Source organism: Hylaeus anthracinus, unplaced genomic scaffold, assembly GCF_026225885.1.
Source record: "Hylaeus anthracinus isolate JK02 unplaced genomic scaffold, UHH_iyHylAnth1.0_haploid 5, whole genome shotgun sequence".
NCBI lineage: Eukaryota > Metazoa > Arthropoda > Insecta > Hymenoptera > Colletidae > Hylaeus > Hylaeus anthracinus.
The window spans coordinates 4,046,661-4,071,677 of record NW_026535322.1 but is presented as its reverse complement, the minus strand read 5'-3'; the positions used below and the strand labels follow the sequence as shown (position 1 = coordinate 4,071,677).

Below are 25,017 nucleotides of genomic sequence, written 5' to 3'. Positions count from 1 at the left end.
GAAATTCTAGTTGCCCGTGGGTGTACGTGCATGAGGGGCAAGAGGGTTGCGGGAGAGAAAGATTTAGAAGCAGGGTGGAGGTTTCATGGTGTCATGGCAACACCCGCCGCGATAGAGAACGCCTTTGGCCCCCTTTTGCACCGGCGGACGCACACTGTCGCGGAACGTGAACGTATCGCGGCGTCGGAGGAGCCCGTACGAGGTTAACGGCGGCTCCTTCAAAAGGAGAATCGGCCCTGCGATCGATGTCCCCCATCCCTATCCAGGGGCAGCTCACTATTCGTGCACGGTCATCTTATCAGAGAAACGGTAGCATCTGCCCGGGCATATTGGAAAACCGATAAGGAGCGCCGAGAGAAATTATACTCGGGCCATAGAATGCACGATTTCATCTTAAACGGTACCCGCGACGTCGATCAGCCAGTCTCGTTGGAAGATGGGCAACGCTCCTCTAGATAAAAATTTCTAATAGCGAATGGAGGGACGGATGAACAGCATCTGATCTGTTATTTGGCCGATAAGAATCGTACAACGACATGAGATTTTAGGTGGAATTAATAAGAAATGTTTCGCTTTAGTTTAATAGAATTTTATCCACTCCGTTAGTGTTCAAAGTATTATTATCAAATACTTTGAGGCCAATATAAAATTGAACTTTTTGCTAGAGTTTGAGATATAAAGGTGAGCCATGTCGCTCCACGGTCAATAGTGTATTTATTCGTAAGGAAGCTGTTCCCTCGGAAGGATCGGCTAGAAAAAGGACTTTTACGACACGGTCCAGGGTCCTTTCTTGCAGCAGAAAAACAAGCACCGTGTATGAAATGTTATACGAGCGTTTCCCATCGAGAATTTTACTAGCGTACACGATTCCGCGCCATTACGCTTGCAGAGCTTAAAGCCACGATGCAAAATCTCTTTCTGGCAAGGACTCGCAACATCCCTACCTATTCCGAAATGTAGCCTGGCACCGATCCAAGCGTCCTGCTCTCTCTCCTTTAGTCCCTTCCCCTTTGACGCCGCGTCTTCCGATGTCGTACATCCTGCCTTTCTGCACATTTCACGGTTACCCGTCCCTACTCTTGAAAACCTTCCCACAGTGAAGAGGTTACTCTGTTTTTTTAATGCGACTAACCGATGTCAAACACAAAATAATCACTAAAATCGCGACTGGTTGCTATTACCAACCACTAAGACGATTTCTGTTGATGGTCATTTCAAATTGAAATTTCACGAAGGGTGGATCGAATGGAAGAGAAATAATGCTAGCGAGATCGTGTAGACACTTTTGTCGTAAATATAATATAAGTATCATTACATTAAATTCCGATATAATTTTTATCTCAAGGATTACGAACGAATGGAAGTCCCAGAGAACTACGCGCTATTGATAATGGAAGAAATCCGCGTTTCAGCTTTCCGCCCTTATGAAAATTTACTGTTGTGTAGGGGTGGATTTATCGGGGGTTGAGTTTACAAGCTCCAGCCTCGCTCGGCCAGCTAGCCTTTCCGAACGATAAATTTCTTGGACTTCGTCCAGCCACGTTTATTCGTGTTTGTCTTACGTTTAAACATCGTCTAGCCCTCCAGCCAGTCGACGGAGGGGGTGCTAGACACCTAAAGCTCTTCTTCGTCACGGGGAGGGCCGTTTCGTTCAGCGTCGCGTTTAATTAACCGAGAATAAGTTTCAGGATTATGCCTCGCTTTGATCGTCGCGACGATTCGGTCGGTTTCGCACCGCGAAAGGTAAACGCGAGCGAAGGTGTGCAAACGCGCTGCTCGACGATTCGAGATCTTTCTCCTCGACCCTTTTCCGCGGCCGGCGTCTTCCAGGAGGTGGGGTAAACGCGAAATAAAACAAGCTCGTTAGCGCTTCTTAGCCGGCTGATAAAGAGCCCGAACGTTTCGGAGGTTCTGCGATGCTCATTTGTGCAATTTTTTATAAACAATTACTTGGAACATCTAAGAAATTTTTTACTCTATTATCGATTACGAACATAAAGGTAATAATAATATTCTCTAATATGATACAATCAGCGATCGGAAGGATTGCGTACAGCATCTATTAGATGGCCAGTATGTAGGACAATTCCAATAACCAGAGCTGAATGGCATAGCAAACATGAGAGATTCGCGAAACAGAATGTATCGCGACGGTTCATGAAACGTTCGAGAGCAGCAACAGCGCTCATTGCCTCGAACCACTTCGACGATTAGGTGGCAGTAACCGCGGCCATTCTCATCGCCAAAGATAAACTCGACGTTTCCTAGACCTTCTTAGGCTTTGTTAGGCGATACGCGCGCGCGGACCGAGGAAGAGACGAGTCTTCGCAAGGGCGTTCCAACAGCGGGCAAAGAGCCCTACTGGAGATAGGACGCACAGAAGGGCTGTAAGGGGGGGGGGGGGGGGGCTTGCGGGGGACAGAGGGTTCGAGGATGGAAACAGAGGCAGGGACTCGTGAAAAGGACAGGGACGGCAAATGGAAAAGAAATTCCCATTACTTTGGGGGAGAGACATCGTCTAGTACCCTTCTTCTTCTTCTTCTTCTTCTTCATCTTCCTTGCCCTGCGTCGTCTTTCTCCACCATCGGCGTCGTCCCCGTCCGTTTCTTCCACTTCCTCCTACGGTCTGCTACGCGGGTCCCTGAGCAAGGGGACACGATTCCACGCATGTGCCAGGGTCATTCTATCGATTTCCCTGGTTCGCATGGTAGTCACGAGGAGGCGTAACCAGAGTCGCGCTCTCGCTGCACCGGCACGCCACCCAAAACAGCCTCGCGTATCGTCGCAACCGGGTTGCCTTTTCAAGGTTAACCGACACGTATATATACGCAACGAACACTATCACCGCCAAAAGTGCCGGTCGCCCCGTCTTGAGTGTCATCCCCTAATCGCGATTTCTCGCCAATCTCGACAGTGTGTGCGTGCGCGCGCGATAATCGGACTCGGTGAAACCGAAAATCGGACTCCGGTGATTTTGAAAGATCGGTAACAGAAAGAGACCTCCACTCTCTCAGGTTCATCCTCGGTTGAGTTCTCTTCTCTTCTACTGGTGAGTAGTATGGTATTTTAAGGAATTAAGTAAACAAACGAGGCGACGATTTTGACGCCTTAGATGAATTTCATAACTCCGTTCTGCCTAGAGATCTGCTTAGGTAGATAGAAATTCTGATCGCGAGTGATCGCGATAGGTAAAATTCGATGTGCAAGTTGATTGTGTTGGGGAAATACACATGATTTGAAAAATGTTCAAAGTAGGGAAGTTATAAGACAAGAATTGGGAAGTTTCGTGAAAGACAGGAAAGTTAAGACAACACAGTGTTTACGGGCACGAGTGACGCAATGTTTTCATTACAGGTAGCTTCAGTTCGTACTGTGGAAAAACCTTCGATTCTCGGAACTACCAGATGCTACTAATTTTCCTTGAATTGAGTTTCTTGCCTCGGTTTCTCGTTTTTCAATAGTGTTTTCAATCGGAGCATTCAGTGTCGTAGCGCGAGTGGCAATTGCCCGTGAAGCGTCGCGACGGATAATTTCAGCCGACGGTGTTTATCAGAATTCAATGTGCTATTTCCTCAAGCATCTGCTGTCGTTAGGACCGCAACGCTGGCAGAATAAATAGCGTCGAGAAGCTTCGATGATTCCATGAATAGAGGTGCAATGACGTACGATGACGATTAAGCGACGGTCTAATTTGTCGGATCGCCAATGAAGGCTGCCGTTTCCTTCGAGTTTCATCGAACTCTGGCGATAGGCATTCTATAGCCAACGTAATTTCGTGTAAATGAACAATCGATCTGGGATACCAGTGATATCACGCGAACGCAAAGTCCTCCCTCGTGCTTTGATACTTAAATATTCTTGAGAGGCGAACCGGGGTAAAATACGCCAAGTTGACACGTCGACTACTACCGTTAGGTGGGAAAAACGAAATATAGCTTATTGTTCTTTCTTTGTTACTCTCTGTCACTTTTAGGTTTTCTTATTTAAAACTTTCACACTCATCCGAATCGAGACATACGTTCTTATTTCTGGCTCATCGGAGTCGTCCTTACGCTATTTTGAAAAATAACGCTGTTACGTCGCAAGGTATAGTTTCCTTCGATAGTAAATGTTTCTTTTATAATTCCGCGACCTGCCCGCGTCATGACTCGTGGCACACTTCCCTGTACGTGAACTTCTTCATTTAGACTTTGGCTATATTTATTTTTCTACGTACTTACAAAGTTACGCATGTGAAAATTGCCGGTGAACTTACGTAATTTTATCGTTGATAAAAATAATATGACAAGTAATACGAGTTAACAAGTAAGCTAAAGGTCACCGACCCCTACCGCAAAAGAATCAGTCGCACAGTCCAAACGAAACAGCCCCTTGGAATTCGAGTTGAAATTTATCGAGCATCACTTGAACACGCGACGAAACAATTACTGTCACCGATAACTACGGTCGTTCCACTTACGCAAGGGACAATAAAAGAAAGCCTGGGGACGCTATCCGCCGCTGATCGGCGAAAAGTCGAAGACTCCACGAGTCGCGGGGGTCGATCTTTGGCATCGCGCCCGATAAGAATCGGCAATGTCATCCAACAAGGCGGCGCTTTATTGCCCGCTGAAAATCAGTGAATTCCACGCGGGCTGAAGCGCACACAATACGACTTATCGCCGTCGCGCAACGTTTGCCTACATAAATCCGGTTACTCGTGAGCCACTCGGAATAGAAGGCGTAAGCCAGCGAGCGTTGCTCGACAATACGGCTGCCGCGTTTTCACAGAATTTTTCTCCCCCTTTTGGCGCGATAAGCGCCCGTTATCTTTTGTCGCGCACGATAATCCGAAGAACCGTCGTTTCAGTTCTTTGGCCGGGTCGACTGGCAGCCAACGCCGATGAAACTAAACGCCTGTGGCTATGTAACCGAGAACATAACGTCGCACGAGTAATTCTCGAGCTTGTTACGAGGAGCAACGGGCGAATACGGGAGCTTCGTCGTTTTCTCTTCCGTCTACCCCTTTTCTCCAGTCTCGTCTACTCGGGGAGTCTCTAGTTCTTCTATTTTTTTTTCCCTCTTTATTCCGTGGTCCCTGTCTGCGCTTATTGCTTTGACTGTGTCCCTCGACACGACGTTGGACAATTCGAATCGTTGCTCGTCGCGCTAACGACGCCTCGATCTCGTCGGTGTAGGAGGAATTTGTTCGTTTTGGACATTGTTTGCGAGTGAACCTTGTTTTGGATTCTAGAATGGATGACAGGTAGAACATTCGTTAGATAAGACATATCGGTCTCTGGACAATATAAAACACCGACAGAATACTCCATACTACCTATACGGTACCGTATCGTACCAGTTATACATGAATTCAGGAGTTTCTCAGGACGTGTTTTGAGAGTATGTCAAACCTATCGCAACGCAAACATGGGAGCTTCGCCACTTTTTCCCAAGTTACTCCGCTTCTTTGCTCCCTTCTCGTCTCGTCCCAGAGTATGTCGTTTTTCTGTGTTCATTTCGCTTCTTTTTATTCCACGGTCTCTGTCTACGCCTATCGCCACGGCTCTAACGCGCAGCGTTAGATAATTCGAAAGCAATTTGAATTGACGTGTGTCGGCAGAGGAAAGTAATTACGGGGTGGTGAGCGCGAGGCGCAAGCTCCCGACCTCGTAGGATCGCGCTGGTACCTGGCCCTCACCGCGTATCCACGAGCGAGAAATACAAACACATACACGCGTGCTCGTACATGTACGCACATGTGTGCGTCGCTGTTCGCGGTTAGATTGATTAAAATTTACTATGCAAATCAGATTGCGCTGCGGAGCGACGTTGGGAAGGAGGAGTAGATGGAAGACGGGTCGCCCCTCTGAAAAGATGAATCGTTATCATTAGCATTTTCAGCATTGACAGGGCCACGTCAGTGTTATCGCTCGTGCAACCCACTAGATCACTCTGGATGCCAACGAGGTATCACCGGGGCTAGTCGATACCGGTGTGTATCGTATCTGCGTCACGCAGCCTTATGATTTTCGCGTCCCTGAACCCGTGAGTCTCCCATCAATTTCCTTCGAAAGGAGAGACGCGAACCGTCGTCGACATATCGTTTTTCAGTCTAGGATAACAGAGTAGGTCACTTGAATTAGTTATTCTGTTAAGGATTAGGTTGGTTCGTTGGTTCAACAAATTTCAAAGTGGAGATGAAAGTCTCGAAGATGAAAACGGTCACGGACGCTCTTCTCTCGAGGTTCGATGAAGGGTGATACAAATATTTCGTTACGAAAGGGTTACCAACCCTCGCCCTGCGTCCTCTTACGTCATTTCTTAGCATAACCTCTTCGATACGTGCAATTTTTTTCGCATCCAAGTCGGCAACGCGTGAAAGAAATTCGTCTTTCTGCTAGATCGGTCGGAAGCAGTGCGATTCCCGTAGCCGAGGGTGAGTTTCACCCCCGAGGCATGTACACGCGCGGTAGGCGAATTGATCGCGTTGGGGTAGAATCATCCATCACCAAGTGACAGACCCGAGCCAACCCCCCCGTGAAAAGGTGCCCCCTCCCCGTCACGAGCAAGAGGAATGGACAGAGGTGGCGGAGAAGGGTCGGAAGGATAGGGAGGCAGCGCGAGAGAGGGAAACACGGTGGCGCCCTCCAACGACGGGCGACGAACCAAACAACCCCCTCAACAATACCCAACAGATCCCACGGGACGGCGCGTTCTGTTTTCCCTTTTTTCTTCCTCCCTTCTCTTCCCATTCCGCGTTTCATCCCTGCTTACTCTTCTTGCCGTTGTCGATTTGCCTGCGACGCCGTTTCTCCCCTGCCACGGTGGTTAGTTTTTCGAAGATCGCTCTTTTGACCGATCCATCGATGCCGAACAACTCGTTGCGCCATCGACTCGTTTAAATAACCACTTTATACAACAAAATTCTATCCCGATAAAAAGAATTTCAGCCCTCTTTAAAAGAATTCAAAGCCTCCATTTTTAAAGAAATTTTATTTTATATCGACCATTGGCCAATACGGTCTTTAAATTGCAATAAAAAAGGCATGTTTTGTTACACGATTGAATGTAAAATATTGTCCAGTTCTCTTATTGCGCGTAACGCAATGAAGCTGCCCGCTCAATTTGTTAAATAGAAAGTTATTTCCGTCGTTCCTAACTGGTCCATGCTGCCAGGTAATACCTACAGGAAATGAAATTCTCGAATTATCGTCGAACAGTATATTTCGCCCATAGTTCCTGACTGTAATTGTAGGAAGCAATTAGATTGCTAGGCAGAGGCCGTGAGGCGTGCCTTTTGTTTCACGAACGACTGTACTATCAACGTGTCATCCGAGTGTAATATACCGAACGAGTAACTCCTCTTTGTTGAAACGTAAGAGCTCAGTTTGTACTGTACTGTCCCTTTGAGTCACCCCCTAAGTCGCTATACTTTCACCGAAACAACCCTCCACCGGATCTCCTCTTCTCGCGTAATCTTTTAGAATCCGATCCACTCCACGGTCGAAAGATCTCTAATACTTGTGTTTAGAAAATATCATCTCTGATTATTCGTTCTCCACGAACTGGTCATCTTCTTGCACGACTCTTTCCTGTCTTCTTCTGAATGATATAATGTAGCGGTAGGAACCGTACAAGAATGAAAGAACCCTTACATCGGTAGCTATGTAGTAAAAACATTAAATGAATAAATGAATGACTCGATATCTTTCGGTGATTTAAGTAATTCCTGACGATACTAACAAATTACGGAGTGGTTCGTCGATCATTGGCTAATGTAAACGAGAAGGTCGTAAAGCAGAACTGCTCGGTAGAGACTTCAGCGTGCAGTTTCTCTATCGCTGTGTGATGGTGCATTACTAGTCTTGGGGTAGGTGCACCGCCATCCCCTCCTTCGGGCGGGCTCGTTTCCCGGCATTGATGTGCTTCCTCGCCAGCGCGACGGCAATTTTCTTGATCACGCGACACAAAGGGCGGAAATCAATAATACGGTACGGGAGGAAACACGGCCTAAATTGGAATACGAATACTGGGCTACGTGTACGTGTACGTGCGATCTTATTCATTCCGGAGCCAATTCATGGGAGACCGAAACGAGTCACTGATTCGCGACTAGACGACGCTGATCGTTTCGATCGATCGGCCCCCGTTCTTGATGTGTTATTTTTACTTACCGTTGAAACCCCTCTATTACTTCGGAAAGGCAATATTTTTGGAAACTAGAGCACATACAGTGATGAAAGATGCTATGAAAAAGTCCGTCTTGACATAGAAGGTCTGGGTAACAATGAATAGAAAGTATCTAGAGTGTGCAGCATCCGAAGGGAAAAGAAGACTGGTTCGAAGGACACGATATCCCGTGCACAGTCGAAAGAGAAGTGGCTCTGAAGGCAGTGCTTTGAAAGGATACAAATATTTCTTCTGTATATTATTGGAAATAAAAGAGAAGACTCGTTCTTATCCGTCGAGTGTCGCAGGATGAGAGACGCCGGATAAGAAACTTTTACGATTTTTTCCGGTGAAATGGCAATCCAGCAGGCAATTCAGGCAAGGTAGTCGGCGTCGAAAAACGAATAATATAACAGAGACAGCTAACAGAAGTTGAACTCGGAGCACAATGTTCGGGTCCCATTGTACGAGGTGCAAGAGCCGATAACAGGACACAAAAGGAAACGTGGCCTAGATCAGAATGCACTTGGAGCGGCGTGTACACACAATCTACCTTATTCATCCCTGGGCAAACTCTCCGGAGGCTGGAAGGAGAGTTTGATACGTGAGGCGAGGGAGCATTATGATCTCGTAATGGACCAATATTTGGATACGTACGGCAGGAACGTTACCGCGATTCACGCTCGCCTCCCTTGCGGCCGTTTCTGCTTGCCAAATCATAATTCAACGATCGATGCCCTGACGCCCGCGTTATCGAACTTGTTCAGAGATTATTTCGATGAATTACGCGGACCAGACCGAAACGATGCTCTTTTAAATCATTCTAGGGGGCTTGCTATTGTGGTAAGATCGCTTGATATTGTTCCGCAACAGAGGGGGTTAAATCGAGCACGTTCTTTGGGCATTTAGGTCAGTTTCTCGAAGAATGGATCGGAATTCACCGGTACGAGGCGCGGGAACAGCTTGATCTTTTAATGGACTGGATCACCTAGGAGACCTAGTATATATCCAACAACGTCACCGCACGATATGCTTGCAGAAACACAAACGCAATTTCTGTGAACACTCTTGCGTAATACTAAATCTCGTTTTCGTCTAGGTTCACAGGGACTCGAGACGGTTCTGTGAGAATACGGTGAATCAAATTGAAAAGGAATCAGAGGATGTCGAAGGTGAAATAAAATTTGCTACTGAATGCAAACCCTGGAGCAGATAGTTGGAAATAAGATCGATGACTTCAGCGGGTCGTCGAGGAAACGTCACGCGTACAAGGCGAAAGATTTGTTTAGGCTTCCGTATCCCTCGATGTTTACTTTAGAATGGTTTCCGCGAGGGAAGGATAGATTGGTTTATCGTTATCTCAAGCCCTGAACGCCACTATTCTTGAACGAGCAGATAACCGAACGCGAATCATGCGACGAAAAAGCGTCCGCATAAATCCCTTTACGTCGATCGAGTTCGAAACGAGGACGCAACGGTTTCTCAGCTCTGGCTGGAAAAAAAAACTGCTCGCATCGTCAGCAGATACGACGCAAAACGTCGATTCATTGCTTCCGTGGGCGTCGTAGAGTACTTTAGGCGTCCGAGCAGGGACGCACAACACACGATCCATCGAATGATTTAATGTGGCGAACTTATTCGAGTAAGAAAATTCTGTTTGTTGTGGCTTGGCCTGGGCTGGACCGTTAGATACAAACGTCAATTTTATCCCTTTGTACTCGGATGTTCGCACATTTTGCAACGAAATGGCGAGGAGTGCAAAGGGTGCCAAGCCTCATTACAACTCCCTTCTCTTCAAAGTTCGTGATCTCCCCTAATCTTAAACGTTCTATTAATTCCTTCATTCGTCGACACTTTGTTCAGCTTTTTTTAGATCTTCTATTATAATACTGATAGCTTGCTTCTGAGGTGTAGTTGCTTGATTCGTTCCGTGGCGTCGTTTAAGTTGTGCACCCCTGGTATAGAGTGTCTTGAACGAATCCACCGGCTGTTCAGTCTCACGCGCTCGAGGATCCATAGAGCGTGTACTCGCTGGCTGTCATTACCAAGTCCTCAGCCTGGATGCGTAGAGAGCTCTAGCTACTAGGCTCTAGAAGCTTGTCCTCGCGTTCAAACGTACCAATGGAGTACGACGTGTCTATCAAAATCCAGCCTCCCTCTCGGTAAATTTAAATACGTAAATAACGTCATGCCTCGAACTATAGTTTATCGATTTAGAACACAGAGAGGTCGCCAGCGAGCGGTTAGAGTGTATACGTGTCCGTAACAAGGATACTTTTCTTGTAGAGGAAATGGCGCGCAAAGATGCATGCGCGACGATCGAGAAACAAGTCACGACACACCATTCATCGCTGTCAATGTCATCGCTTCTCCTGGTTTCAACTCGCCAACGTGACGAGAGACCGCGATGTTTATTCGATTGCATCCTCGCGTTTCTCCATTTTTATTCCCTTTCATTTCCATGGGATTCGTCGTATTGCCAAACCGTTCTCGAATGTCTTTGCGGCATAATATCCCAATTTCTCTAGCTTTGACGACGTTCAGCCTTGCCAATCCCTAATTTTTAGCCCTCAGGGGCTGTAGCATGCGCATACGCAGCCACAGTACGAGATTAGCGATCCCGAGGTACCCGAGCTGTAGGCCACTGGGTTCGAACAGATATACAAATGTAAACAGTATTCAAACTATAGAGCAACGAAAAGAAGGAGACTGTACCTATTATCGTAAACTCGGTCAAGGGATCGTTTGCCACCTGTAAATGCTCGTAAACGGTAGCAAGCAGTCGGGGTTGGCTTTCTTTATCAATATTTTCACGAGTCCCTCGTCGAACGCGAAAAGCGTGGTACCCTCGCACACGCCACGGGTGGCGTCGTTAATTTAGTACATCCGAATCGAGCAGAGGAATCTCGAAGATGAGCCATCTACCAACAACCCCAGGTTCCGACGGAGGCTACAAGTGGCTGTGGGGTGCGAGTTTTACGAGCGTTTAACGGTCGATTTATCGCTCGTTGACATGACGATGACAGAAACGGGACTAGACGCACGCTTTTCGTCCTTCGATCAGGATGCGACACGTGACAGCGCACAGTAGCAGGTGATTCGGTCACTTTCACTTTAGCGATCATGAAATACTGACGGTCGTTTATCACCTCTACCAAAGATTTCCTCTAGTAGACCTCAGCGAGGCGTTCTAGGATTATCATTTCCGATTTTCAAGCGGTTAGAGTTGCCAGTTGGTAATTCGTCGCGCGTCCGCTTCCTCGAAGAGCTTGCTGGCTGGCTCATTCGCGAACATTTTCTTATTGGCGTCTCGTGCGAGTCTCGTAAGGGAGGTCAACATCCGTTCGCCTCATCCACTCCCTGGGATTCCTGTCTCCCTGAGTCATCCCCGCGATACTGTTCCGTTGAAGATGTCTGGCTACGGATGAAACAAAGAAATCGATATGCGCCGACGACTGCGGCATTTGACGTTCCGCGGGTACTTCGTGATTAATTCCTTACCTCCCAGGACTGTTACGGATCGCAGACAGGGTTCGTACGGTTGTTCGTTTTGCAGAATAAGTTGCAAAAGTGAGGGTAGTAGAGACAAAAAAATGAACAGCTTATTTGTTTGAAATGTCTTAAATAAAGATAAACTTTAAGAAAGGGTAACGAACTTAAAAAACATGCTGCTTTATCGGTGGAAGAGTCCAAGAGTTTAAACCCTCGTGAGTTATCGACATTAATAACTTGCGATGAATATTCCGATCAAATCAGCTATTTTAGTTTCACGAGAACCATTGCGAACCATAATTGACATAATCTTTTCTCTCGTTGTCTGCTTATCGTTATTTTTAAATTGGCGTGCAATTACATATTCGGCACGACAGACGCGAACACTTATTATTTACAGCTGAAAATTACATGGTTTATCTCTACTGTCATCGTTTACGTGATATAAGTGGAAGACTATTAGAAACCATGATTCAGTTATTAGCTAGCCTTCGTCGTCAGAACACGTATTCATTTGACCTCTACTCTATGAATTATCGAGCCAATAGAAGTGACATTTTCCGTCGCGGTGCCGGTGATCTTATTAAATACTCACGACGTGTCTATTGAAAAGTTATCTATCTTGTCGATAGTTCCAACTTAAAGCGAACACGATAAAGTTCGGCGTCTGAGCTGACGTCTGCTAGCCAAAGATAGACGGAACAGTTCGCGGAGAATGTGGTATCGTCTAGGTTTAGTTCCGACTTGTTTCTTCAAGTGATAGCTTCTAACGTTACACAATCGATAGTCTCTGATTTTTACGTAACTCTAGCACACGAATACTTTTTGCTTCGTCAGATATACTTGTTGAACATTTTGAACACCATTGTAGCTAGAAAAGGTGTGGCATCAGCTCATAACAAAAAAAAAAAAAAAAGAGTAGAAAAGTTATTAATGCTCCATCTATATGCTAAGCTTCATCGAAATCGGAGATTGCTAGTTGGGTGTTCCCGGTGAGCGCCAAGCGGATGTGTGTCTCCACGTGTGCTGAAATACGCGGGGGCGGGTGGCGACAGTACTCAGGAACGAACAATTATCGGATGGATCCGTGAGCTGGAATAAATTTCGACCGGTGGTCCCCCTAACTGGCTCGTGATCGCTGTAGAAAATGAGCAGTTCCGTGAATTCTACCGTGCGAGCGGCGACTGCAACCGGCGGCGGACGCGTAAATTAAGATGTGCCCGGTGTCGTGGGCGCATGTTCGTAAACTGTCGTGTTAAGTGGTAATTTTATAATATTCTAACGGGACGCCTGGACCAAACCACGCTATTTACCGACCAGAGCCAGATGGGGCATTACCGTTACGGCGTAACGCGTCTGAATATTGTTCGGAAGCTATGGACACCTTGCTCTAGCTCCACACAACGCACGTTATGTTACACAAATAACCTTAAAATGTGAAGAAAGATAGAAACAGGGCACCCCTTAAGAATTCTTATTTCTCCAGAGAATTTTAATAGATTCGCGATCACTGACGTGAATTCACGTCACTTCAGGTTCTATTCCTGGTTAGAATAATATATAGGTCTGGGTTAGGTCTAAATTTCAAATCATGTTTATGTTACCATGCGCTAGAAACGCCACGAGTTTTCCGTACAACTCAAAAACTCCACCTGCGATGCCTTCATATCGCTATCGATCCAACCACGATTTATCGTGTATCGCCACAGCCGCGGATTCATCCGTTAGCGAAGGGGTTAATAATCGTCAACGGGTGCTTCCTCCCCGTAGAAGTATTCGCTAATTGGATGATCGGGTCGTACAGTATAAGGAGCAATCGGCAGCGGTCGAGATCGAGTAGCAATCTCACGATACGGCCGCGCAGCGCAGCCCTATGTGGGTCGACGTGTCTGTATCGCAATTAGCTACCGGAGGGTCGTAAAATTGCTTCTATGTGTCACGGGGACCACAGACACCCGGGCCCACTTACACAGGATGACGTAAACGGGACTGTTCGTTACGATCGTGTGATAAAACCGATCGGATAATTTTCAACGCTCACCATCGAACCTGTCGCGAGTCAGCTCTGCGCGTGGGACAGGCGTAACGATGGCTCCCATTGGTATGAAGACGTAATTGGACCTGGCTGACAGTTTCCGAGCATTCATTTGACGTGTGACATGATTCAGAAGCGTCCAGCCGTTGTCACATCTTCAATTGCCTCCACCGTCGGAGGCAATCATCGTCCTGCGGATCGCGAGAGTCGCAACGGGAGCAGCTCGTCGTCTTTATCCCAGCGACCGGGCGATTTCCTTCCTTATCTGTTGCGTCTGCTATGTAACGTGATTCGAAGTTGCTCGACCGTGAAAACAACGGTACGTTCGCTCGAGCTTTCGCAACGGAAGTTCACCAGATACCACCCCGGACAGATAATGGTTTCTTGGAGCATCGACCAGCCAACCGACAGTTGAGCCATGTTAAGGGTCGTTGCTCCGATTGGGGTCAACGCTTTCTTCGAATGAATCGGATTGCAAAACGCGAAAATTATTTTCGTCGCACACTAACGAACGTCTTTATGAACATTCTTCGCGATTTATTCACGCTTAAATAAAAGAATCGGGGCGATAGGTAGCTCCGCTACCGGGGCACTGTAAATAATAGCTTTGAGACACATAGTTTATAAGTGCCACTGAAAATCATCGGTCTACGGTGAAGATTACAGGTTGAAATTATTCGCGATGAATTAATAATTCTCAGACTCGCGTCCTGCGGGACAGCCCGGCGAACGTAGCTCGATTGAATCGTTTGACGAGCTGAAAAGCCTCGGGTAATACTGGAATCCGTGGAGGAAGCATGAATATTTTCTGGCGTAATGTCGGCCCCCCCCCCGAGGGGAGGGACAGGCCTTAATAACACACTGCAGCACGGCCAAGGTTCCCAAGGCCAAGATGCATCAGCAACTAAAAAGTTAATCGTACCGAAGCAGAGAGAGTTTCCGTCGGGACAGTGATTATGTTAATCGTTACGCCGTTCCAGGTATCGATAACGGTATATTGCGACGGCAGCATGAGATCGTGCACCTTGCAACAGATTATACCTGGCTAACTCGACGGTAAATAGAAACCGTGCGCGATAACGAGCGCGCCGCATTTCGTCGGGAAGGTTCCATCAGGTGAATTATCAGTGTTGGGTGTACTTGAACGCGTTTGTCGACGCTACGAGGAACGTCCTGGAACCTGTTTATCGAAAGCGTTTAGTCGGAAGCGGTAATTCGTGCCAGGTATTAATTGTAATTATACCCTGGACTCTAATTGCGCGTTATTAGATAGCGGAGTGGATAGCAAACAAACCCCGCGTCCGTACTCTCGATGTGTTAAGTCGAGACATCAGGCTGGGATGACCGAAACCAGCTCTGTCTTCATTTTGCGCAGGCTTTCGAGTGCTTTCGCGTTCACCTATCGTTTCCTGTCGAGAGGAACGTCGTAAGTCGTGAGTTTCGAACACTGTAGAGTCATTCTGGTAGAGTATCGATAACAGCTATCCTTTTCTTGGGGAAGCTTTATAATAATACGAGAAATTAACTTTGTTCTAAGGATAAAATTTGAATCGGCTTATAGGACATGGGCATATTCAAATATTTGAACTCGAACGTCCGTGCTTGTTCGCGTGAGAGACGAAGGAAAATATTGTGCATCGAGTCGGGCAAAATCGAGTATCTCTGGCAGAATGTATAACGAGCAGTGTCGACCGGTGGAAATTACGTTTCGTTCTCGAAACCCGATCGTGTTTCGATTTCGCGCCGCACTAGTCTCCCATGGACGGTACGTATCGCATAATTGCGAGCTGCGTGTATCTGTTTTTGCAAAAACCCGATGTTATTCGGTTCGATTAATTCGAGCCACGGGTCACTTGATACTACTCGTTATCGAGTATAACATCGATAATCGGTCGAGGTCGAATTATAATTTGTGCCCTACGCTTGCTCTTAACCCCTTGCCGTACTTTGACGAGTCTGACCCGCGATGAAGATTTTGGCCCAAACACGAATATCACGAGCCAGGCTCGTAAACGAATGGTCGGGCTAAACATAGTTAGAGCAAGAACGTTGGTACGCGTTGCCAATGTACGACTTACTGGACGACGATAGAGAAATAATTGATTTGTGTTAATTAAGAATCGTCGAGATAATTTTAATTACCGGTTACAGGTTTCGCGGAACACTGAATCGTTCTGATACACATTCTCCAACTCGCGAGGCGAGCACAAACGCTCGAGAAAGAGGATTACGAGATATGTATAACGCGATTACAGAATCTCGAGTGCGCTTTACATTTCGCTAGTGTGTTTTCTTTTTCCGCGACTGGAGTACGCTCGCGACGGGTTAATTTTCTCCTGTTTCCGTTCTGTCTCGCTCTCTCGCCGAGTTTTCTCCTCCCTTTTCAGTTCCTCGATTCTCATGCCCTTCCCACGGTGCATAGAATATGCGACATGCACGGGAAATCGCAACGAAAAATATTCCAAGATCCGGAATACCGATGCAGATGTGCTACAATGGCGCACAATTTGCGCTTCATCGCGAATTCGAGCCAATATCGAGCGTGGGTATTTTTAACTCTGACGGATAGGGAGGACTTTCAGCACGGATTTCGGTCACCTGGTACTCGCGTCTTCAGTTTTATCCGATCGAAACGCGATGAGGAGGCAAAATTAGATCGATTTTTTTTTATTTTCACCTTCTATTGATTTTTCTTTAAAGAATAAATAAGAAATCAGGGTAAACGTAAAATTAATTTAAGTAGAGAGAAATTATTACCAATGCGCAAACCGAGTAACCTGAACTCGATACTTTTATTTCAATAGCTTCTTTCACCTACCGTCCCCTCGCCCATATTTCTTTCCGTACGAAAATATTCGTCCCACAATGAATAAATCAAATTCGAAAGAAGCGAAACCATCTAACGATAGATGCAAGGTGTCTCGCAGAGTAGGAGAGCAGGTCGTAAATAACGAATAAACCGTCGTAGGCTCGATATTCGAGCAACCTGTCCGTGATTTATGAAACGTTCGCAACGGCGGCGGTGGTTGTCGTAAATTAAGGAGAGCCAGGGCGTCGTGCTCTCGAATCCTCGTTGCTGTCTTCCCATCTGCCGTCGGATCATTGCACGGTGCGTCCATGCGCGACAAATTCTTTCCGTCTGATTAATTTCCTAGTGAAAATTAATCACCGCGTAGGGCCATGCGAAACGAACGCAACGACGGCTGCTGGGCTCTGGACCGCTCGTCTACGTGTACGTAGCGTCAGGAGACTGAAATACCCAGGCTAGGGGGAGGGTCCCCGAACAAGGGAAAGCGAAAAAGGGGGTTAGGGGGCGGTTCGAGCCCCTCGAAATATTGATTGACATCCGGGTGACAGATTTCACCGGCCGCGCACCCTTTTGCCCTCGAACTGCAACGTATACAGTGCAGCCAATGCCTCGGCTGCTGGGCTCCTTCCGTGTTCTTTGTCATGCTGATTTTCCCTGCGAACGCTGCACCGCTGTGGTCGATCGTACGCCAACCGTCCAGAGCGACGTTATCTGCAGAGATTTAGATTCCAGCTCCTTCTCACGATCGAGGTTTTGAATCGACGCGGCTTTAGTGGAAAGAAAATCAGGCTTGATTGCGACGCAATGAATCACCTTCAAAGTAGAGGCCTCTGCCAAAGGTGGACTGAATTTTATTACAAAAATATTACTATTCACGTGGATGCAAATGCTTATAGTATAGCTGTAGTTTTGTGAGTATGATCACGGAGATATTCGGCGAGTTTCATTCTACGCATTGCATGCCAGAAGCAACAACTTTCGAGCAGTGTCCTCTAAAATCATATCAATTTCTCTCCAGGATGAGGATCGATGGCTCCAGGCGTGTTATATGCCTCTGGCTACGGAACGGATCATCTTCCGGTAAACGTCCAGCTTCTGTATAACCCCTTTATCCCCATCGCGTCCTCGGACCTCTTTAAACGATCGGTTGGCCGTCGTCGATCGATCACCCCGCGAACACTTACAAGAGCGTGCACCGAATAATTGCGACACAGATGTTGCGGGGCGTTTCGCGTGCAGGAGCGAGCGAGAGACTTGGACAAGGGTGGAGACGGTAATTCTGAAATTATATATAGAGAGGAGCCCTACGGTGGAGTCTGTGTTGTCCCTGGTCGTTCCCCTCCTCGTTCCAGGACGTCGTCGTAACCGTTAACGTTATCTGTGCCGCAGAATATTGCGGAGAGGGTGGACCACGGGGATGAGCGGATCCGCCATAGAGGAACGCGGGTGAAGAGGGGCGTAGCTCGTGCATGTCCCTCAAAATAGAGTTACAAACTGTAACTACGTTTCGGTGCATTAATGTCGTGGGTGGAGAGGAGAGCATGGGGTTGCTTGTCCCGGTTGGCGTCGTCGGAATTCGCGCGCGGCGCGCTCCAACGAATCGATCGCGGTTACAACGCTTCTAGAGGGGCGGAGGGACGAAGCGCTAAACTCGAGAGGACCCTGGGCTTCGATGGATCGTCGTTTCATGAGCCACTTTAAATTTTAAATCGACCTTTTGCCGCGCCCCCCGGGAACTTCGCGTTGCGTATCACTTTTTCCCCGTACCCAGAGGCGACGTTTCCAAGGCAGACAATACAGGGTGCCTAGCGATTAATGGTTCGAGAGAGTGATTCCACGAGAGAAAATTACTGAAAAATGTAGAGTAATATTTTGTTCTCGGAAGTCTACGTTTTGGAGTACACGCGATTCGAACTTTTGTTCGAAGCAGACGCGAGGGACCGTGCGTTTTAGTAAAATTGCGTGTTAGGGTGTCCGGTGATGAATGATACGAGAGAGTAACAAAAGATAACGATTGTACATGTGAAACTGAAGGGGAAATCTATGGGACTTCGTTTTAGAGAAAGTTAAGGTCAAAGTTTTTCCTGCTTATTTATAATGATATATTTATTTAAAATAATTATTACTAGTAATAATCCTTATAATATGAATACTCGTAAATCCTGTGCTGGAGTAATTTCGAAAATATAACACCAATCTAGGTACCCGGATTATGGATTAAACTCACAAGGAGTCCGAAACAAATTAAAAGCAAACAAGATAATGTTTCGCCAAAGCAGCTTGGTTACTAGATCCTAGTTACTAAATCACGGGCTCGCGCGGATCTTGCGATCAGAAATCCCAGGCCAGGCTTAACTCGTTCTTCCGCCCCATTTTTCTGCACCGGCCGTTCAGAGTTTGGGTTACCATTCTCTCGTGTAAGAGGATTAAGATATTACTTGAGCATAGCGGCGAGCAAGCGTCACGAAAACACGGACTTAAACACGCTTTATTCGCTTCGTGAAAATTCACGTCTGAAAGTGCAACCCCATCCTGCTGCCTCCCTCTCGTGTCTGAGGGTTTACGCCGCGCAGGAAAGGAGGGTTGGCGAGCATAAAATCGCTCGTGTACACGCGTGTGCATACACCTAATGCGCTTCGGTCTTCCGTCATCCCTAGCTCCTTGAAACGGATTTCCTCCTCGCTCGTCGCGCGTTCGTTGAAAATATTTCCGACCGTTTCAGTCCGCTTCCCTGCGATGTTCCTCGTATCATCTAAGGTTATCCAAACATTAGGTTTAGTAAAAGGGTTCGGAAAACGCTCTGACGAGATAGAGAGAACGGTTGGAATAATTAATCTGGGCTTTCACCGTGTAGAAGGTAACGTCAGAGATCGTAACTACTTTAGCGAGTACTTCAAATAATTAAGAAATTCTGATTACTTGGCACCCGTGTTTTTCAACAATTAATTCTCTTCGATTTCTTAAACATATTAATATTCTACACTTCGTATTTCGAACTCGTTCCATTTCATTTGTAAAAAATTTGTTTAGGAGTCTTCCTCTCAGCGATACTTTTCAAGACAGCAACAAGAGATGAAATATTGAATGCATAGGTGCTATCCTTTATTTTGGGTCGTCCTAGAAACCCGCATAGATTCATCAAAATCCTCGTCAGCCTCGTTTTTTGCGAAAACATTTTTCATCGTTCACCCGATTCATGCGCTATTCTGAGATACCTTAACAGTTTCCAGCAGCAGTTTTCACGCTCCGCAGACAATACAATTCTCTGCTCAGCGAAATGTTACAGCAAATATGATTCCACCCCGAGCCGTGATCCCGAAACCGTGTCGCTTTCGAGAATGGAACCATGTTGCATTCGCGGCGACGTCGTCGAGTGCCGTTCCGTTTATCCATCGTCGCTCTTCCCGCGGATGCATTAAATTTTCCCACACCGATACGCGTCTCCGTGGAAGCAATGCCGTTACAGGACGCCGTTGCGACGACAAGGACGACGTCGACGACGACGACGTCGATGGCGGCGGTGCTTTGAGGGCGCGGAGTGCCGCACTCGACGTGTCATACGGCGCCCTCTGACACTGGCGTAGTACTCTCTCGAATTATTTTGACCGTTCTTTGTCACGGTTCGATCAGCCCTGGGAGAATCTTTCACGCTGATCCCAACGTACCCTCCATACATCGAGTGCATCGACGTCGGATGCGCCAAGGGAAAAATTCTTATCCAGTTGAAAACTTCCGAAGATAAATCTCTCCTCGTTAAATACGATCAAAACTACGATTGGAATATAGAGAATTATATCGTATATATATTGGAATGTAGAGAATAATATTGGATATATAGAGAATTATTATGTTCTTCCTCGAGACTAAGAAAGCATTGTTGGAATCGAAATGAAAAGCAATCGTCATGTTCCTGTATGAAAAGTAAAAAGGAAATGCGTGGAGGTCTGCGATTATGTCGAGGATAAGTTACAGGGAAGGGTAGAGGAAGGAAGAAGAAGAAGAAGAAGAAGAAGAAGAAAGTCATGGGAAGCTACGCCAATGGCGGCCCTAGTCGGCAATAGCGCGTGGCGGCGTCGTCGACGGGGGTGGACTCCCTCTGCTCCCCTCTCTTCTTTCCTTAGCACCCTCGGCTGCTGCCCCCGGTGAGCCCGGCACAGGGCAGAGTCGTACTACTTTGATCGCCACTCAAACATTTTCGCTACCCCAGCCCCCGCTGCTCGCCAGCTTCTGCTGTTCCGGGGCCGGGGGGGGGAGGGGGAGGGGGAGGGCAACAGGGGGCGGCGGCTGCATTGCTTGCCACCAACTAATTACAGTGCGGATCAAAGAATTCATCGACGCGGCGGCCGTCGACGCGGACGTGTGCGCGCGGGCATCGTGCGTGCGCCGATGCAGGAGGAAAAGAATGGATGCAAGAAGGGCGCGAAAGGGTGAGAGAGCCCGTGGACCCTCGCGCCCCCGTGCACAGACCCTGTCTACGAACGACGTTACGACTTCGTGTCTGAGCGCGCCTGGACACGTTGCTTTCTTTATAATTTATAATCGTCCTGGTCTGAGCAAGCATCTACAAACGTTTCCCACCCTCAAGTTCCGGAGCCTCCTCAGCATTTTAGAAAACGATCAATGTTAACAAAATGAGACCTCCCTATTTTTAAACGAATGAAATAAACGGAAAAAATGCCCAAAGATAGAAATTTCTAATTCGTAGCGACCGACTACTGGTGATCGTTGGTTTACTTTTAACGCCGCAAGTTTTTTCGGTGAATTGAGTTCGCCGGCTATTTGTTTGCAATTTTAGCGGCAGGAAATCCGTGCGAGAGGATCGCGAGCGAATACTCGATCGCTCGAATGATTTATTCAGTCGGGCAGATGTCTGGCCACCGAACTCCAACGAGAGGAAAAATAGAAAAAAACAGGTAGCGATCGATGCCGCAGAATCAATTCGTGTAACCAAACAAACGGACGTACCTTTTCCCTGATTCTTTAATTTATTTGTCGGGATTCCAGTCGCAATTTCCCGTTAATGATAGCACCCCTTTAATGTTTTTATAACTATTATCGATCCCGAAGATGATCACGCATTCTATTTAAAACAATTACAAAATAATTAATTTGATCAACTACCGACGAAGCGACCATAAACACAAGAAGATAAAGTGGGTTCCCACCGGAGCCCATTCCGGAATTAACTTGGACGTTACGAGCATCGAATAGCGTGACCCAACGCCTCGGTGGACTTTCAGACGCCATTGGAATTTATACGCCTCTTCAGGTTCACGCGATTGTTTCAAGAGAGCAGAGTAGACCGATGAAAATGTTGGTTAGTTTCTGCCGCGTAGGCTCGCGAGCTCATTTACCACAGGGACGGGGAACGAGGATCGAGACCGATGCTCCAGATGCTGCTTCAGCAATTTTCACGTTCGCTCTCGCAATTGGATACGTAGACGAGCCGGAGGTTAAGTTTGCGTATTAGTGGTACGCGAAACAGATGTAGTGCGGTGCGGAAATGGGGAGGAAGAGGATCCTGAATTCCCATAAAATCGTCTCTGCCGCGGCAGCAGTTGTCGAGACGGCTCAAACGAAATTAACAAGTTGGACGGAAATTGAACGCGTTGACCCCTTCAGCTCGAATTTCCAAGTGGGTGGATTTTACAGACAGGAAACGTTCTCTTAATTCGCGACGTTTCGAAAATTTCCGTTTTCTTTCAGATCCAACAAGCAAGATCTCTGGAAGAATGGTAAACACATGCTAGATAACTTTTTTAATTCTATCGATGTCTGGGTTCGTGAACAGAGTAAATATGAAATTTTCATTTGATTAAAAGATAAACGGGAAGCTTGGTCGAAAGAGTATACTCTCTACTCTTTTCTCACAGTTTTCTTCTTTCTACTTTATTAAAACTTCAAAAAATCTCTCCTGCCGCTACACGGAGTTTGGTATAAATTCTCTCCACCGTAGGAACTACTCAAACTGAAAGTACCAATTTCTGCCAGTAAATGAGAGTTGTTTTCGCTTCCGAGTTTCATCTAGGTAGATACTCCACGCGAGGAATTCATTTCAATTTCCAATTCAATATCTATCGTTATGGCTTCGAAATGATCGAGATTTGCTAGGAAACCCGATATCACCTCAAACCGAATTCTACATTTTTCCTTGAAACATCACATTCGGTGTTTCGATACAAAAACACATCTCAGACGATGGGGTCGGCCTCGAATGCAGCGCAAGGGTTTTGTGCGTCTCTCGCGTCTCTCACGATTTTTCTCACGGACGTCCAACGAGATGCCATTTTCAGCTGGATGGCTCATAACGCGGGGGTGCGTCGCGAGATACGGCGCGGTTCGTTGAAAAAAAGTAAGCAAAAAAGGGGCGACGTCGCTGACAGCCGACGAACAAGGGAACACGAAGAGAATACACTTTTTCCCGGGGTTTCTTAGACACGACCTGGGTCTTCATCCCCGATTCGCTTCGATCGTCGTCTCGCAAGTTTTTTCCATCTCCCACCCCCGTTCTCATCCTCCTGACGCCGTTTCATCGACGAACCCTCGACTCCGTTCACGTTCCTCGACGAAGTCGCGAGTCAAACAGAGCGGACAGAAGGAGAACAGAAGCGTGGCCCTCGGGAAATTTTCAAATCCGAGGGCAACGAAGCGTGCAGTGTTCTCTCTGACGGAAAATTATGCCGCGCGATGATGTCTTTGAGGCCGTGGTTCGTCCCGTGTGTCCGATCCGATTCGACGTTAACGAGAGGTTATTTTCGCGGGGAAAAGCCCGGGCCAATATGGCGAAGCCCTGGAAAATCGTGTCGCCTCTGACGGAGGAGTTCATCGAGCGTTCGCCGTAGGCCGACGAGTTCGTTGCATCCCCGTTCGGTCGACGCGCAACCACAAAAAGATAGAACACCTCTCTGTGGATGGTTCGACGAGGATGTTTGTAACTGGACCCTTTACTCTCGAGTACGCTCACATACGCTTCGCCCGGGCCACTAGCCGATCTTTTGCTGACAAAGAGGCTTCCTCCATCGCATCGTAACGCCAATGTTATTAATAAACGAGTAGCGTGTTTCTAACGTCCTTTGGAGCACGAGAATTTCTATGAAATATAATCTACAATATAAAATCCCACGAAGCTCTGTACACTTCTTGTGTGGAACTGACATTGAGTCAAAAATTCGTAACAAAATTGTATTGAAAACCGAGAGCTCGTATCTCCAGTTTCATCGGACGTCGATAGGAAATCCTATCTCAACACCTTCGTAACGTCGTTGTCGATGTCAGACACGGCGGAAGTTATTCATGACTACCCAACGGATCGAACAGAGCAAAAGAAAGAAAGAGAGAGAAAGAAAACGCGCGAAAGAGGGAGGACGTTTGATCCGCGCTCGCACGCGGAACGGTCCAACCGTCCAATGCGAGAACCGACGAGGAGGCTCGTGGACCGAAATCGTAATTGGATTCGAGGAGGAGAGTTGCACCGACGGGCGGCGGAGCGAGGCGGATAGTAAAACACGAAAGGGAGGAGATCCTCTTCGGCTTCATCGGCCAGGCGATGTCACAAAGTATAATACGAACTAATTACCCCGTCGTCGGCAAAGCTGCACTCGACCGCCACTCCTGGGGACAATGAGTGGGCACTTCCGCGATGTTTTCTGCATACGGCGGCATCGGGAGCCCAAAGGCTTTCCTCTCGCGACCCAGCCGCGAAAGAAACGCGTGCCGACGACCACACGGGGTGCCTCGGAAGAACCAGAGGAGACAACGAACGAAAAACGTGCGCGAGCCCAACGGTGCGAGAGAGATGAAAGGAGGAAGAGGTTTCTTTTTGGTTGATTAGCCCCCTGCGACACAGAAGACAGCCCCCGGAGTACACCTATCGCGTCACAAAGCCTGCCAGACTCGTGCGGATACCGCGGAGGGATAAATCAAAGCAGGTACCATCCAACTACGATGACCATCGTGCGAATCTCCGAGGGAAAAATACTGGTAATTAGCTCCTTGAACATCCGTGCCCTCTTCCGTCTCCAACGCGAGCATCGCTCTTTGCGTGACAGAGGCACGTTCGACGACATTATCGTGTTCTGTGTAACCGTGGGTGGAGAGTCCGGGACCTATTTCCCTCCCCCTGGTCGGTCCTCAGCGCCCTCCCCTGTGCCCATGTCGCGTATCCCGTGCCCGACGCCATACGCGTTCAGGGTCCCCTACGCGTAGCGCGTACACCCGACGATAGAACCGACGAGGCGGGGGCGTGGAGCCGAGGAAACTTCAAAGCTCCCGAAACGATTGTTCGGCAACGCTCCCGCGTGTTCCTCGTGTACCTCGAGAGCCACCGTTGCAGTTGAAGCCAGGGGGGAGGGGGGTTAAAGTACCCACGAATATACACCTACCCCTTTGATTACCTCTGGCGGTACACTCTTCTTGGTCCTCTTTTTCTTTTTCTTCTTCGAGCTTCGAAAAAAAGAGTCGAGTGCGCGTGTGTGAAAGTGTGTGAGAGAGAGAGAGAGAGAGAGAGAGAGAGAGAGAGAGAGAGAGAGAG

General features: G+C 47.5%; 1 protein-coding gene across 1 annotated transcript in view; it reads left to right on the top strand.

Annotated features, from left to right (window-relative positions):
• Positions 1 to 2,777: 2,777 nt before the first annotated feature.
• The window catches only part of LOC128895946 (frizzled-2-like), a 96,650-nt gene continuing 74,410 nt past the window's right edge, over positions 2,778 to 25,017 (top strand). Inside the window, exon 1 of the mRNA XM_054158987.1 lies at positions 2,778 to 3,049. The gene's annotated coding sequence lies outside the window, so the exon portion shown is untranslated. The remainder of the gene's footprint in view (positions 3,050 to 25,017) is intronic.